General features: G+C 39.3%; 1 protein-coding gene across 2 annotated transcripts in view; it reads left to right on the top strand.

Moving 5' to 3' along the window:
- Positions 1-8,308: 8,308 nt before the first annotated feature.
- The window catches only part of FREM1 (FRAS1 related extracellular matrix 1), a 132,781-nt gene continuing 125,069 nt past the window's right edge, over positions 8,309-16,020 (top strand). For both annotated transcript variants that reach the window (XM_063455148.1, XM_063455149.1), the window contains exon 1: positions 8,309-8,523. The gene's annotated coding sequence lies outside the window, so the exon portion shown is untranslated. The remainder of the gene's footprint in view (positions 8,524-16,020) is intronic.

The following is a 16,020-nucleotide window of genomic DNA, read 5'->3' as shown; positions in this document are numbered from 1 at the left end:
TGGTCCACTGTGCTTCATTAAGTCCAGGGTCAACGCAGCCATCTACCAGGAGATTTTGGAGCACTTCATGCTTCCTTCCGCAGACGAGCTTTATGGGGATGCTGACTTCATTTTCCAGCAGGACTTCGCACCTCCCCACACTGACAAAGGTACCAAAGCTTCAATGAACGTGGGATTACTGTGCTTGATTGGCCAGCAAACTCGCCTGACCTATCTATGGGACATTGCCAAGAGAAAGATGAGAGACCGAACAATGCAGAAGAGCTGAAGGCCACTATTGAAGCATCCTGGTCTTTCATAACACCTCAGCAGTGCCACAGGCTGATAGCTTCCATGCCATGCCGGATTGAGGCAGTAATTGCTGCAAAAGGGGCCCAAACCAAGTACTGAGTCCATATGCATGCTTATACTTTTCAGAGGTCCGATATTGTTCTATGTACAGTCCTTGTTTTATTGATTGCATGTAATATTCTAATTTACTGAGATTGTGGATTTGGGGTTTTCATGAGCTGTAAGCTATAACCATCGCACTTATGACAAATCACGGCTTGAACTATCTTGCTTTGCATGTAATGCGTCTATCTCATATATTAGTTTCCCCTTTTACGTTGCACTACTGAAATAAATTAACTCTTGCACGATATTCAAATTTTTCGAGTATCACCTGTATAACGATAAGACAAGCTGAGGTCAAGGATCAGAGAAAGCAGGATAGCCCTTAGGGCTATCAGAAGACCACAACAGGGCTACAAGGCAAAGAGGAGGTAAGTTTAAATAGGGTAAAGAAGATTCTGATTGGCTAGTTTCCAGTTGGAATTAATTATCACACGTGGAAGGTATTTGTACCTTCCACTTTGACCCCTGACATCATTATTGTGCGCCGAGTCAGGTGACTTACTCGGGCGCATACTTAGACACGCTAAACGCAGAAATAGAAACAGCTGCGACAGGTAGTAGAAGCTGCCGCTAGTGGCGAGCAGACTAGTGGAGTTGCCGTGAGTGGCGCGAGGGAACCTCGTGGTGAGGCAGTAAGTGAGAACGTTGCAAGCAGCGTGCAGGCATCATAAGCCGCCGCTCGCGATGAGGAAGCAAGCGCGCGGGGTGGGGGCCTGACACCTCTCTTCTTTTTATTGATTTCTACAGAAACAGAGAAGAGGGACAAATCTTAGTGCAGATAAATCTTATGACGCGATCTGTCTCTGGAGTGTTTTCTAAACTCTCCCCAGTGCAGAAAACACACCATGTCGTCCAGCAGTGGAACGCAAATTGTGCTCCACCGCTAGAGAACACAACACAGCCCCTGCATAAGGGAGAGCTTCTATATCAATCAACATGAATTTAAACATTCTAATGTATATATTGGATCTAAGATATAGTATAATTAATTTTAAAAGGGAACCTGCAAGATGTTAAAAGCATAGTTTAAAAAAAGAAAAATACCTATACGTACAATATTAAAGTGTAAGATGTTTGACTGACACTCCAATAACCTTCATTATATCATAAAAGAAAACTGAAATACCAATCAACATAAATTAAAACATTTATGCATGAATATAAAACTTGATCTTATAGATATGATATAAAATGATATACCATAAACCTACAATTTTTGTTTTTTAAATATACATGCAGTAAATTTAAACATAATTTTAAGCATACTTTACTAAATGATGTAAACCTCTATAAAGGGCTGTGCTTAAATAATAAAGTACATATATTTTTTTTATTGTTATTAATCCTCTTCTCTTATACAGTGATATGCATATTCTAAAAAAAAAAAGTCTTTCTCCCTGTAGTTAAAAAATATATATTTTTCGTCTCTAAAAAATATAAACTCCTTTCAAAAAATGGCAGTGTTTCAAAATCTTGATTTAGACTGTTGGGGATAAGGGTATTAAAGTAAAATTTACTTTCTTCCTCCCTAGGGTAGAAAAGTAGGTTGCTAGGAGAATATTCACTGAGGACTTAGTGTTTTGTTTTTATGACAGTTGCAGGAAAGAAATCAGGGTGCGGGGAGAGAAAGCTGTTTACAGTTGAATTGATACGTTTTCAAAGATTTTTTGAAGGAGTGGAGACTGGGTGAAAGTCTAACAGAGAAGGAAAGGGAGTTCCTCAGCCCTAGTGATTTCTTTAAGGCAAGCATCAGAGGTAGGAGTACGAACAGAGGTTAGATCTAGGTCTTCGGCAGATCGTAAAGGCCTAGATGGGACATATTTGTGCATTAGTGAGGATAAGTAGGTCAGAGCAGCATTGTGCAAAGATTTGCAAGCAAGTATCAGGATCTTAAATTGAAGCCTATATCTTATGGGAAGCCAGTGTAGGGACTGACAGAGGGGGAAGCGTGGGTTGTGCGGGCGGACAGGAAGATGTTCATTATAGTCTGTAACGGGGCAGACAGGAAGTCGTTCATTATAGTCTGTAACGGGGCAAGTTGAGACCACGTAAGACCACTGAGAAGCGGATTACAGTAGTCAAGGCGAGAGAGGACAGCGGCACGGACAAGCACCTAAGCCGTATCAGATGTTAAATAGGTTTTTGAGATTGAAGCAGCAGGATTTTGCGATTAATTGGGGTGAAGGAAAGGTCGGAGTAAAAGAGAACACCTAGGCAGCGGGCCTGCGAGGTAGAACTGATGGTAGCGCCATTGACTTGGAGGGAAACAGACAAGGGAGTAGCAAAACTTGAGGGATGGTATACAAGAAGTTCTGTTTTAGATAGGTTACGTTTAAGGAAATGAGCAGCCATCCAGTTGGAAACAGCAGAGAGGAAGTCAGAGACTCAAATCATAATAGATGCGTGTTCCATATCAGGTGACCTCTGAATATATGTTGCCACTAAAAGCACTCTTTTCTTGAATGATTCCTAGACTTTTTTTTGTCAGTATAGACCATATATGTACAGTGTAATCACATTTATGTTTCATTATTTGAAAAATATTTTTAAATATTGTGTACTAGAATGTGGTATTAGAATCTGTGCTGACCTATAGGGTGTTTTTACAAACACGTATCTTACATATTTGTATTAGCATAAAGCTTAATTTTATATAAACACATTCTAAAACAGAAAGTTGGGGTGGAGTAATTGACGTACAGAAGACAGTGAATGGTCAGGGGGCAAGCCAGAGTAAGGGAAACTGGAAATCAGGAATAGCAAGGTACAATGGCCGAGTCAAACAGGATAGATTGGAGAATAGTCCATAATAGCCAAGATCAAAACCAGATAAACAAAAATAAATATATTATATATTGGGAACCAAAACAGGGCATAGACATGAGCACAAGTAAACTATTTAATGTATGGCTCCTTAACTAGGTAGTCACGCAACCAGAACTTGATGAAATGGCAATTTTCACTGTGTGTGACATAAGTGACGTCATGATGTTGGCATCATAAAAGGGAGTCACAGCGGGCAGTGTTTGTAACTCTGGAGGAGGAAGGAGAACCATGTTGAAGTTTCTCAACAGCCTGTAGGCCTCTCTGAGGCGTTGTTCCAGCAGGCATTATACAATGTACCCTGATAGATAACGATCTTTGACCAACGTATAGCAATAGCTTCTAATCAAATTTATTCAAATCAAGCAGTTTCCTATTGAAGTTATGATTGCAGAAACTCTTGTTTAGTTAAATTAACCATCTCAGTGACGATGCAATCTATCTCCCGAAGCCTACATATTTAAAGACATAGAATAAGTAAGATAATGGAACATGTTAATCAATATTGCTCAATAATTGCCAAAACTGATGTATATTGTACTTACGGTAACTTCTTTTATAGATAAAACAACATAAATGTGGGGTGAATAGGGGCAGATTACGTCTGTTATTCTGACTGCTAAGCATCCTGTTAGTGACCGAGCACTCATTGAGATTAGCCTGTAGCAGTTCATGTGGACAGACAAGACTTGTACTCAGTTTGTCTTTATTTATAATAATAATTTTATTCTTCACAGTGACCGGCCAACTGTGTCTTTAGGCAGCTCGACCAGGAAGCATGTTGTCTGTTATGTAAACCATAATCCCCTATTTAACCTCGTGAGTAATCTTCCACATGTGTCATACTATTTGCAATGCATTGCCCGGAGATGTTTTCTTTTCATTATCGTTGTTTATCTTGACAAAGAGCCGCAAGATGCAGATCTCTTTGCCTCATCCAAGAAATGATTGGGGTTTGCATATGGATCACCTTTCCCAAAGACAGTTTTTTGCTCAAATATAAATTGACATTGCAGACCTTATGGCATAGGTTTTGAAGAGAGATTTAGAGAGGACACTAACAGGATTATTTACCAAATTTAAATAAGAATTCCAACTGAATTTCAAATTTAAGGCCAGTGTAACCTAACTGAAAGCATAGCTGACTACGTTTTTTGACCTTAAATTCACTTTGGATTCTAACTTTAGTAAATAATGGTGATAATGATGAAATGTGTTCTGGGAGAAATTTGACTATTTCTGATCTATGTAAATAGAAAAAAAAATGATGTTATAATCAAAGTCAAATTAACCATAAGGTGACTTTAGACAAATGCCTAGTGCCCAATTTAAAGCGGGGCCTCAGAACCATGAATCTCCACTTGGCCCATTTCCCAACCCTGCATAAAGAATAAAGAATTGGGCCCTTTTTGGCAACATGCCTAGGGCCTTGAGTCATCTCATTGCTTCTTTATTTGTAATAGTAATAATTGGTATAATTACACAAACAATTACACTGTATGCTGAAGCATTGCACACCTAGCACTGAAGATGAAGTGCTAAGTGTACGATCCAGGGGCAGATACTGTATGTGAATATGGTACGAGAGAATATACTCCAATCTTCCTCAAACTGAGAAATGACAAACAGCAGGTTAGAGACATTTCTCAGAACAGTCCCCTCTGACTTTGTGTTGTGCATCGAGTGTCTGAGTGTGGTGGTGGACATTTACCCCCTTCTGCTCACCTTGTTAGGCTAATGGCATGGAGGTAGAGGCAGAGATGGATAACTGGTGGTACAGTTGGGGAAACATTGTGGTCTGCACCATCATTGAGTGCAGAACAGTTTAAGAGCTTCTGCACAGTCCTGTATTCTGTCAATGACTAAGAGTATGGGATGCAGCACTCTTGAGTTATTGAGAAGTGACTTGAGGGGCCTCCTAAAGTGATCTACACCCAAAATTGGTGTGGATCACAAGACTATGCAAAACTAAATATGAAAATCTAAAACGTAACTTTTATTAATACTTTAAAATGTATTGTCCAACAAAAACAGAGCAATAAATAACAATCAGTAAATGGTGTTTGTTTTCACTCTGAAATGCAATGGTTAATAACTTGGCATGGAACTTGTGTCACTGGAAATTGTGTGTTAAGTTTAAGTGGTGGTTACTGTAAAAAGCCTAATGAAAAAGCAATAAGATACAAATTATCTTAATGAAGTGCAATTGTTGGCAAAATTTACAAGATATACTATTTGAAATAGGAGTTGCCCAAAGTATAGCTAAGGGTGCTAGGTGTTATTTGGCAATCCCAGACTAAATAAATAGCACTGTCTCATGATTGTTACCCCCCTTTCAATTAGTTTCTCGGCATGGTCTTTCCTGCTGTGACAATATGGTGTCTAAAATCTTTCATATATCCAATTTATGCTCCTTGGGACACGACATGACAACAGTGTACTGTTGTAGAATATACCCATTGTAGAATATACTCTTTCTATTCAGTACATACCCATAAAGGTTTGCTCATCTTGAGTTGGTTGATACGTCAACAACTAAAGTAAATATGTGAAATATATGAAACAAGAAAAAAGGTTTTAAATTCACCACAATTTCCTTTTTGGCAAATAAACTCCACAGTGATAGTGCATTGTGTATTTGGTAGATATGGTATGGCATAACATGGCTTAAACGTTCAAGTCTTATCCTTAGCCTTAAAAGTAACTCCTCACTGCAAACATGGAGAGTCTGAGGCATACTCACCAAGGGCAAAATTATTCTTGCCAGGGCTAAAATTTCACTAGACCAGTGGAAATTGTCAGCCCTGATATAGTGTGGCATATATTTTTCCTGTACAAACCTATGTTGACGTATGTTAGCACTAGAAATAGGGCTTCAGATATTCTTACTAAATTTCTGCCCCAAGTTATTTTATTTGAGTTACTATGCCAATGTATAAAAGGGACATTCCACTATCCAAACACAAATTAATAAAATCAATGTTTAGTAGATATACCCCAAATTAAAACTTGCATGCATTTAATTATGCATTGTTTTCATTGGGGATATATCTAAAAACTGCTTGCAGAACCTGCAGTTTTCTTCTCTGCTGTCTTCTAACCCCGCCCATACTTTCTGTGGCTGTCCAATCACAGACTTGAGAAGTCTTTGTAAGTCAGGTGCTCTGGGCAATTACTGCCTCTCGAGGGCAGCTAAGGAAACCAGGAAGTAATATTATCTGTTGTTTTTTTAAAGCCAAGGAGGTGTAACCTGGTTAATTTCTAAAAGTGTCAATTTCTATTAAAATCTGCACGTTTTGCAAAATGGAGGACCCACTCTTCACACATAATGCTTTTCAGCAAGCTAAATTTGTTTAGGAGTATGGAGTGAACATTTAAGCCTATGGCTGCAGTATTCAAGTCAAGGGGGCATAATACACAGATGCAAGTTTGACAGATTCTTATGTTCTTCGCCATATACTTTGTTTGCCAGTGTTCCATTGGCTTGATGTGCATTCGTTTTAGGCTACACCGTGCACTTTGTTCTCTAGATGATTTCAGTGTGTGGGTTTTCGCTACGTAATAAAAATGGTGATGCAACTACTTCTAATGGACTCTTATATCCTGCCGTAGACTGGGTCCACATAAAACCACTAAAATGTAAACATCACAAAAACATTTGTGTGGATGATGCTTCCTATTGATGCTTTGGGCGTGTGCATACAATACCTAATGGAAAACAAGTCCTATGTATAAAATACCCTTTGTAGAATATGCCCCTTGTTGGATTTGCCCATTGTAGAATATACCCCTTGTATAATATGCCCATTGTAGAATATGCCCTTTGTAGAATATGCCCATTGTAGAATATGCCCCTTGTAGAATACGCCCATTGTAGAATACACCCCTTGTAGCATACACCTATTGTAGAATACACCTCTTGTAGCATGTACTCATTGTAGAATACGCCCATTGTAGAATATGCCCCTTGTAGAATATACCCATTGTAGAATATACCCCTTGTAGAATATACCACTTGTAAAATATACCAATTGTAGAATATATCCCTTGTAGAATATACCCGTTGTAAAATATACCCTTTGTAGAAAATAACCATTGTAAAATATGCCCCTTGTAGAATATACCCCTTGTAGAATATACTCCATGTAGAATATACCCATTGTAAAATATACCCTTTGTAGAATATACCCATTGTAAAATATACCCTTTGTATAATATACTCCTTGTATAATATGCCCATTGTAGAATACGCCCCTTGTAGAATATACCCATTGTAAAATATACCCTTTGTGGAATATACCCTTTGTAAAATATACCCTTTGTAGAATATACCCCTTGTATAATATACCCATTGTAGAATATACCTCTTGTGGAATATACTCCTTGTAGAATATAACCATTGTAAAATATACCCTTTGCAGACTATACCCTTTGTATAATATGCCCATTGTAGAATATACCCTTTGTAGAATATACCCAGTGTAAAATATACCCTTTGTATAATATACCCCTTGTATAATATGCCCATTGTAGAATACACCCCTTGTAGAATATACCCATTGTAAAATATACCCTTTGTAGAATATACACCCATTGTAAAATATACCCCTTGTAGAATATACCCCTTGTAGAATATACCCATTGTAGAATATACCCATTGTAGAATATACCACTTGGTGAGTCAGTAGTGATTTGTGCACTGAGTGCAGTCTCCTTGTACCAACCACATTATGACCAGAATCTGACCTGTGACAATCCCATCTTATTGTAAGGTTACCCTGTGTAAAACACATCCTTTATTACTGTCAAATGCCTTGGGTTAGGTTTTGATAACCTCACTCTGCTCCATATGACAGTGACCTCAAACAGCATGGGAATCTGGAGCCCACTGCAGCCAGAGCGTGGGAGTGAGACGTCCAGCTGTGTCTTGTAAGCAGGGGGAGTGGAGAACAGCTCGCAAAGTGCAACATGCAGGACCTGATAAAGCGCAGATCTCATTAACAAGTGCTCTGTGGGGTCCCCGCAGCCCCTGGCCGGATTCGTGGCATCCAGCCAGAAAGGCTGCTCTCTGTGTAAACATTTCCAAACATTTCCTCCGAGCTGTTATCAGGAGGAGTTCTGCAGCTTGCTCTCTTCTGGACTTTCTCAGCTCACACAACTTCACAAACCTAGGAAAGTTCTAGGGCAACACTCAGGAGCCTGAATCAAATATCTGGGTTTCTATTGTTCTGAAGAGTTTTACGATGTTTGCTCCTAAATGGCGTCGAAGTTTTATTTCAATGATTGTGTGAAGAAAAGATATCTGTAAGTATCACTTTATTGGACCCTCAATATTTCCATTAAAATAACTCTGTGTATTGCTACCCATGGTGTACACCATAACAGATTTCAGAAAAAGATGGAACATTTTAATATTTATACTTATTTATAATACGTACATCAGTTAGGACAGTCAGGGTTTGGGCCATTCTGGTCCCCCACGGGAACTGCAAGTTAATTCACTGTATATAAATATACAAAAGGAAATTGTAGCGGATATTGGATTCCCTTGTATTTGTTGTCCTGTGGGAAATTACTAAATAGTAAAATACAATTTACTAGGACATAACTGTATGTCTTGACGTATTGTCCTGTGGAAATGTCTGTGTATTATTTGTGACATGCTGTGAAATACTTAAAGCATGCTAGAATTTGTTAGGCTGTCCTCTTTGTAATTTCTCTCATTGAAACAGGTTATTTGACTATAAAGCTCTAACAAAGTCTACAATGCAATAAATTAATCAAACATCCAATAAAGGACAACACATATACTAATGCAAAGTATACAGCTATGTGTATGAAATAATCATTATGGGATCTGTTGAAAGCAACAAATGAGACCCTAACTTGGACTTTGGTGCTCACATGTGCTATGTAAAACGTTGTATTTTGCTCAAAGGTTTATTCCCTAAACAGTGAGATAAACCAATTATTTCTCTTTGTACTGCTAGCAGGGGAATTGTTAGCACAGGATTCAGAAATACCTTGAACATTGTTATTCACAAAAAAACAGACTACAATAATTGCACTGGAACCAAAGCTGAATTTAATACTTTTCCTGTTCAGCTTAAATTTGAAATTCACCTTCAATTTACTTTAAATTCCTAACTTCTCACTTTGGTAAATAACCCTGTTAATCAATGGGTAATAATTGAAGTATGTCAAATGACTTGTAACTTTTTAAAAATAAGTCATTCTCAATGTTACTGATCAGATTTAAGCTGTTACTGCAACCACCATGAGCACTGCAGCTTTTTGGTCATGGTGGTGGGAGTATGTATGTGCAGTGTTTCTGCTTGAAACACGGCATACCCAGAGATATAATTAATTGTATACCTGCATCAAGTTGCACCCCCAGCACACGTGAATTATGCAGCCCAGAACTTTTGTCAATTCTGTGCATAAAAATATATCTGTCGTAAGCAGTGGTGTATTTAGGATTTGTGCTGCCCTAGGCAGGACAGTGCTCAGGCACCCCCCCTTAATTAAAATTTTCCCCACCCCTTCCTGTCAAGGCCGCACTTTGACTGACAGACGCTCACTCACTGACAGATGCACACACTCACTGATAGATGCATACACTCATTGACAGACACACACTCTCATATACACTGACAAACAATGACATACACACACTCACTGATTTGACACACTGATAGACAGACATACACTATTACTCGGACACACACTGATAGACTCACACTCACTGACAGACTCACTGACAGATGCACGCACTCACTGACAGACGCATGCACTCACTGACCGACACATACACACTGACTGACCAACAAACACACACATTCACTGACCCTACTTTTGGGATAGCTAGGTGGATTCTTCACCTAGGGTCCAGTGGGGCTGCTGGGCAGGGAGGTGGCTGGACATGCCGGATCGCACGCCGCAGGGTGATGCCAGGCGCCGGAATATGACGTCATGTTCCGGCTTCCGGCATTACTGTGGGTCGCGCGAGGGAGCTGTGCTCCCTTGCCGCCCGCATGGGAAACAACTGTCCGCCTGCCCCGGGGGAGCCCAAAGGTGGCCAGCCAGGCAGACGGCCAGCTCTTGGGCCCCCATAAAACGAGGCAAACAAGGTATTTGCCTGGGCATTTGGGGGTGGCGTTTTTTGCTGCCCCTGGAAATTGCAGCCCAAGGCAAATGCCGCGGTAGACACATCCCTGGTCGTAAGCCAGCACTGCACGCTGCCAACAGAGATAACAGTCTCTCCCTGGCAATCAGAGCTTTAACCCCTTAGGGACCAAACTTCTGGAATAAAAGGGAATCATGACATGTCACACATGTTATGTGTCCTTAAGGGGTTAAAGAAGAAGTTTGTGTCTGCCATTTCTATCTCCCACACTAATAGCAGCCCTCCCCGTCTGCTTATCCCCTTTTGTGATATTTTTTTGGCACATACTCGTTCCTCCGTCCCTCCCTTTCCCACTCCCCTTTTTCCCTCCCTCTCTTTCCCACTCTCCTTGCCCCTTGCGCTTTGACCCAGTTAAATCCTCCAATCAAACAAAACCTTTGATTGGATCTCGGTGCAGCTCCCGTGACATCAAACTGGATAAAAGTAAACCTTACATTTAAAACGTTCTTTCAGTGTTTTTTTTTTTTTTCAGGAACACCTAAAGAATAATGGCAATACGGCATTATGCTAATTCAATTTAAAAAAAGGGTTTAAGAAACCCTTTAAAAGCGTGTTTGCTAAACATATAGTTGAAAAATCTTGTTAGCCATGAGTTGATCAACACATAGAGTTACATTCTACCCCTCTGTAAAGAAACAACATTCCTAATTGAAGAGAAGGGAGTCTTGTCCCAACCATGGACAAAAGTCAGTAACAGAGTATTTAAAGACTTACTTCAACCATGCTGTTGCTGGGTAATGAGGCAAACTGTTTTACAACAGTTTACTCTCTTACCCGGGTCCCCACCGGATGCTTGAGCTCTTGTTCAGCAGAAAGGAGTCCCTTCTTCCCCAACCACTAGACATTAGGGACTGCAGTGCCTCCACTAACTCCTGTAATAGTGCCAATAAAAGTAAGAGGTAACTGCTTGTAGCTTGGTGTCTATGTGTATGTGTGACTGTGATCGTATTTGACAGCCTATGTGTATAACTGTATGCATGTGACTGTGTGTTTAGCTGTGGGACTGTGTGCATGTGATGTTGTACATATACACACTTGCATTCACACATGGGCCTACATGCATTTTTATCTGAATTAAATATCGCACACAGCCAAAACACCTATTAGAAAAAACCCACACAACCAACATAATGCATACATATCACAAACAGCCCATCACAAACATTTTACAGTATACAGTAGAGCTCTGTCATACAAAATCCACATTACTCTGTGTTTAAAGTTGGAGCTCTGTGATACACTATGTTAGTAGCTGTATTGTTGTGGAGCTCTGTCACATACTCACATACTGCACATTACTGTGAGTTTTATTGTTGTGGAGTAACTATACACACACTATACATGTAAGAGGGAGTATGACCAAACCCCTAAACTTAAAGTGTCCTTTTAAAATTTTGGGAGGTATGGCCAGATATCTAAAAATTGAAGACAGAAATGAAATATATCAGAGAGAAAAAGGAAGGGACAAAGACATGTTTTACTGACAGTCACTAGAGGTAGACTTAACCCTGGAATGTAAACATTGCAGTTTCGAAAAACAACTGCAATTTTTTACATTGCAGGGTTTAAAAAACAGGGACTCTGCACCAAGAATACAGTGTAAGGATGAGTAAACTGCTATACTGATATACTGTATGTGGAGGAAATAGGGAGTAGAGAGAAGGTACCACAACATGGTAGCTAAATTTGTAATTTTCTTTCTTACATTAATTTGGGATCTTCTATTATGCTAGATCAAAGTAACAGGGTGTATTTTCAGTGCTTTACTGCATATCCACAATATTATTAGAAACCTTTAGGAACCAAACCTGTGCCTGATATATTCTCTTTTAAAGGCACACTCCAAGGCTCCTAACCACTACAAATCCCTGGGTGAATATCTTTGCAAGTAATTTGTCACAAACTATTTGACACTTACATTGATGTTGGGTGCCTGCTGTTCTGATCTGTATTGGTCCGATAAAAGACAAGTTCACCCAGAATTCTGTGGGCTTCCATAACAGCAAAATAAGTATTAAAAGAACACTATAGTCACCTAAATTACTTTAGCTAAATAAAGCAGTTTTAGTGTATAGATCATTCCCCTGCAAGTTCACTGCTCAATTCACTGTCATTTAGGAGTTAAATCACTTTGTTTCTGTTTATGCAGCCCTAGCCACACCTCCCCTGGCTATGATTGACAGAGTCTGCATGAAAAAAAAAACTGGTTTCACTTTCAAACAGATGTAATTTACCTTAAATAATTGTATCTCAATCTCTAAATTAAACTTTAATCACATACAGGAGGCTCTTGCAGGGTCTAGCAAGCTATTAACATAGCAGGGGATAAGAAGATCTTAATTAAACAGAACTTGCAATAAAGAAAGCCTAAATAGGGCTCTCTTTACAGGAAGTGTTTATGGAAGACTGTGCAAGTCACATGCAGGGAGGTGTGACTAGGGTTCATAAACAAAGGGATTTGACTCCTAAATGGCAGAGGATTGAGCAGTGAGGCTGCAGGGGCATGTTCTATACACCAAAACTGCTTCATTAAGCTAAAGTTGTTCAGGTGACTATAGTGTCCCTTTAAATAGTTCCTAAATAATTTGCCAGTTTGTCAGAAGATGGTGCCTGGGGATTATTGGCATTATCACCACTACAGTTATAGCAATAATGGAACTAATGTACATAATACATTTTTGGGCTCCCATCTACTGAAAGGGTGGCCAAGAGGTAGATCCTTAACTGGCATGCACAGTACATGATGCATTGCCAATTGAGTATCTGCCATCTGCCCATCCTTGCAGGGTTGTTTGTGAGCAGTGTTTGTGCCTTTCAGTGTAAGCATATTTTTGTATGGAGTATATGTATATGAATATAGTAGGGTATTTTTATGTATTGTTACAATTTAAATGCAGTGGTGTGTTTGTATGTAATGTTGGTGTTTGAATGCAGGTGTGCATTTGTGTGTAGTGTTCATGATTGAACGCCACCGTGTGTTTGTGTGTAGTGTTGGCATTTGAATGCAGGGATGTATTTGTGTGTAGCATTGGCATTTGAATGTGGGGTTGTGTGTGTAAGTATAGACATTTACACATATACTGCCATACATACATACTCACACGTATACACATACATACTGACATACACAAATACTCTGCCGCACACACATACACACATACTGACACAGAAACATATACACACCGACACACATGCATTCTGACACAGATACACATACACACTGACACACATATATATATATACACTGACACAAACACACACAAGTAACAATTTACACATTTTAGCTACCCACTTACTTTCATACCTTTTGGGTGCAGCAGGATGCTTTGCCTTCAGTCCAGACCTTTTTTGAGGCAAATGGAAGTCTGGTCCATGATCTCTCCTCCCTCTTTTCTCTGCCATCTCCTCTGCCTCCAGTGCAGACCTGAACTCACTTCCTTCCAACACTGCTGATCTGACAGTTTCCCGGTCGTGCTCTTAAAGGCATTCACAGTAGTCCTCCAAGTTGTAGACCCTGATGTGCTACCAAAACAGTATATTTTGAGAAATCTATCCTAGTTTCATGTTATAATTAATTAACTGAAGACATTGGCTGTTTTCTGTTTGTGGTTTTATGTAAAAAAACACTCCTCGCACCATAACCACTACAGCCCTCTATAGTGACTATGGAAAAGGAGCGCCCTGGCACCCTCCCAGAGTAATATGTAAAATAGTTGAAGAGTAGGTTAATGGCTTCAAATTGTTTTTTTTTTTGTTTTGTTTTTTTGCCTTTTTTTTTTTTTTTAATCAACAGCAAAAACAGATATAAGAGAGGCAGAACTTAATGGACTTTGAGGGGGACTAAATAGCAGGCATCACTGTCTGCCCCAGTTGCCCCTATGGGCGAGCCTCCACTGAATTGCAGCTATTGTTGCTGATTGTAATGATAATAAGCAACTGTGTGCTGGGGTACAGTGACAGAAGACCACTTTGTCCCATAACCTATACACAATAAGCATAAGTTATTGCAGTGCTCAGAGCATCTCCTTAATGTGCCAGGAATGTGAATGAGCTTGCTGTCATCTCACTACACACCATCATATCTCCAAATGCTGTAAAATGAAATGTTTCCAAACATACATCTATTGTCTATGTACAAATATTGTGTACATGTATTTTGGGATGATAATGATAAGGTGAAACCTCCTCATTATTACATCATCTTCAAATGGTTATGCGTTCAATCAATTGGAGAATCACGATTTTTGTCATATCAAACCCGGAGTGCACTTTTACAAACCTGGAGAAGTGGAACTCATAAACTACCTGCACCATAACCACTACAACAAGCGGTGGCAATCATGGTGCTTGAGGTGGCCCAGTAACTCAACTCATGAGTATCAGTACTGTTTATAATTCACAGCTTTTCTCACAGTTTTCTCAAGCTAGGTGAGCCTTTGTGACAGACAATCTCACATTTGTAAGGCCTAACTTATTACTTACAAATAATACTTCGTTGTGACAGGAGCGCATGGAAACTATGCAACCAGTAGAAACTAAGACCTTCATAACTAGTGCATGCACTAGTGAACACATTTTGAAAGATTAGCTTTAGTGTGTGTGAAAGTGGGCATATACAGACGCAGCGGGTCAATAGACAAATGAACAGACAAACTGACATATGATAGACAGAAAGACAGATAGATAGATGACAGATAGATTAATAGAACGACAGACAGATTAGATAGATAGGCAGACAGACAAACAGAAAAAGCAGACAGACAAACAGATTAGATAGATAGACAGATAGATAGATAATGTTACGTTAAGTTACTCTCCATTTAACCTTTATGACATATTGCTTGTTATTTTAACAACACTGTTTGTCTACCCACTGATGTAATGAGGGCTTTTCAGGTTAGCCCACCATAGCTTTCCCAGGGTATCTTAATTATGATGTACATGGGGATGGGCAAAGAAGATCCTTACTTAAAAGCAGACAGTGGAAGGTTGTAAAACATGAATTTGTTTGTTTTCTCTGCCTTGACTCTTATTGTTATGTTTTAAGCATTGGCTCAAAGGGCTCTTAATACTGGCTTCAAATATCAGAAATTATAGCTGTGTGATGTTTGATTTTTAGATAAGTGCAGCCGCCAGCTGTCTAAAGCAATTATGACTGTGTACAGATCTCAATGAGGAAATTCATGCTCCATTTGCCATGGCAGATGCTTGATTTTTTTATGTTTTATGGTTATTCATGATGTTGAAGAAACTCGCTATCTTTCATTGTAGATGTAAACTGTTATATCATGTTAGGAAATATGGAGCGCCGTCATAAGTGGCCTTTTAGCTAGCTGCTGAACTAAGTAAAATAATTTATCAATAACCTCTTCATACAGTTCTTGTCTATTGGAAAATAGAGCAAAGAGAAGATTGAATAAATATAAAATCAAAAGAAAGTACATCATATGTTAGCTGTTTGAGTACTGCATCAATCCTTTAAGAAGTCACTGAAATCACACCTCTTTATGATAGCCTGCTGTCTTCCTGGGTGATGTTTTGCTCAATACAATTGCGTCCTCAGTTTCCTCACTTCCATGGCTGAGCTCACTCTCTTTCCTTCCACTGTTTGGTTC

Source organism: Pelobates fuscus, chromosome 5, assembly GCF_036172605.1.
Source record: "Pelobates fuscus isolate aPelFus1 chromosome 5, aPelFus1.pri, whole genome shotgun sequence".
Taxonomy (NCBI): Eukaryota; Metazoa; Chordata; class Amphibia; order Anura; family Pelobatidae; genus Pelobates; species Pelobates fuscus.
Note: the sequence above shows the minus strand (reverse complement) of the source record. Positions and strands in the feature narration are given on the sequence as shown.